Source organism: Monodelphis domestica, chromosome 8, assembly GCF_027887165.1.
Source record: "Monodelphis domestica isolate mMonDom1 chromosome 8, mMonDom1.pri, whole genome shotgun sequence".
NCBI classification, from domain to species: Eukaryota; Metazoa; Chordata; class Mammalia; order Didelphimorphia; family Didelphidae; genus Monodelphis; species Monodelphis domestica.
This window is the reverse complement of record NC_077234.1, coordinates 31,871,633-31,873,583: the sequence shown is the minus strand read 5'-3', so window position 1 is coordinate 31,873,583 and position 1,951 is coordinate 31,871,633. Positions and strand designations below refer to the sequence as shown.

The following is a 1,951-nucleotide window of genomic DNA, read 5'->3' as shown; positions in this document are numbered from 1 at the left end:
ATCTTGCAATTGTTCTGATTCCACTGAAAATTAATGTTACACAACCTCAATTGGTCCCTCAATGTTACTAGGCAATCTATTCTCCCTGCCTTATCAAGTCACTCTTCCATTCTCTACAGTGGCTCTTCCCAAATTTCTCATCTATCCTCAAACTTCCCATGGCTCCCTCCTACACCACTCTCACCTGGAAGCCTAGCATCATATTTTACAAAAAATTGATACATTCAAGAGAAGGTCCTTCTTTCTCATCTATCACTCATACTTTCTGCCTCTGTCTCCTCCTTCACCATGTGTCTTCCATGATGATTCAGCCTTAATCCTTACCAAGGGATCACATCTTCTCCAACAGATTGCCCACTCTGTCTTCCCTACTCTTTCATTTATCTACCAGCTCTTCCCCTCTCCTGGTACCTTCCCTGCTAGATACAATTATCAACAGAGAGGTTAGGACCAGATGGAAAGATTTGAGAATCATCAGTATAGAGAGAGTAGTTAATCCATTGAAGATGAGATCACCAAGTGAAGTTGTATGAAGGGAAAAGAGAAGGAAGGAATTCTGTGGGAAATCTACAGTGAGAAGGTGGGAAGAGAAACTAGTGTTTATAGTGAACTTTAAGGTTTTCAAATTATTTATCCCATTTGGTCCCCATAAAAACGCTGGGAGCCAGGCACTATTATCCCCATTCTACAGATGAGAAAACTGAAGCTGAGATGTTAAATAGATTTCCTCAACTAGCCCTCACGAATCAATCAATAAACAAGAACTGTGCTAAGCAAAGCTTTTGCCTTCCTTGGGTCACTTCCCTCCCTTCCTTTCCCTGTCCCTGTTCAGAGTAATTATTTGTGTACTAAACAAAAACAGCCTATAGATTTCTTTATTTCCACTCTCCTTTGGGGGACTTAGATTTTTGGTTCGTTACTAAGCATTTCTTTTCTCTTTCTCCCACACTCCACCTCCCTCAGAGAAAATTATAACCACAAAGCAAAATGCTAGCAACAAAAGTGGCAAATGTGCACAGACAAAACAAATGCCCACGTAGACCTTGTCCAAATAGAGCTATTTCATTCTGCATGGAGAGTCCCTTATCTGGGGGTGGCTGGAATCCTTCACCATCAGTCCTCTGGCTGGTCATTGCACTGGGATCAGATCTGAAGGTTCTCCGGAGGGAACTACGGCAATGTTCATACAATGTTGCTGTTAGCGCAGACATTGTTTCCTGGTTCTGGCAGGCGGCTACCCCCTTTCTCCTGCCTTCTCCTGACTCCACTCCCACCTCCCTGGGCTGGTCCCCAGTCTCCGCTCCCCTCCTGAGCCCCACAGGTGAGCCAGGGAGATGCCAGGGACATGCTCAGCCCTGGTTCTGGAGCAACATTACCGGCCCCAGAGCTGCTTGGGCTAGGTAGCACAGTGGAAAGCTAGAGGACTCGACGCGAAGGAAGAAACTCCCTTCTCAAACCTGGGAACCTTTAGAATCAATATGAAAAATGCTTTACTATCCAGAGCCAGCATGTGACCCAAAGGCGAAGGACACGCTGAGAGTGAAGATGTTTTTCAAAATGTTGTAAAATACGTGCATGCGTGAATGAACCTTTTCTGAAATGTGAAAACTGGAAAAGGTTATTTTGAAAAGTGTTTCCGCCCGGTTTCGAACCGGGGACCTTTCGCGTGTTAGGCGAACGTGATAGCCACTACACTACGGAAACCTACTTGCCGCGAGTCTTGTAAAAGGCTCTGATAAGGAAGTCCTGGTATCTAGCCTCAAGTTGTTCTTTTACCGCTGAAGCCACTGAAGTGAAAGTAATTTATCTTTCCAGGTCTCTCAGAGCGAAAGAAGACAACGAAAAGCAGGGGCGGATTGTAGGGAGACGCGGAGGGGTCACAACTCCCTTTATCAAAAGAATGCAAGGGGAAAAAAGGAATTCAAAATGAGACGCACATTTTTGGATGTGG

General features: G+C 45.0%; 1 non-coding gene across 1 annotated transcript; it reads right to left on the bottom strand.

The window, feature by feature from the left end:
• Nucleotides 1–1,631: 1,631 nt before the first annotated feature.
• On the bottom strand, nt 1,632–1,704 carry TRNAV-AAC (transfer RNA valine (anticodon AAC)). The gene has a single exon. It is a non-coding gene; the product is annotated as a tRNA-Val (tRNA).
• Nucleotides 1,705–1,951: the final 247 nt, after the last annotated feature.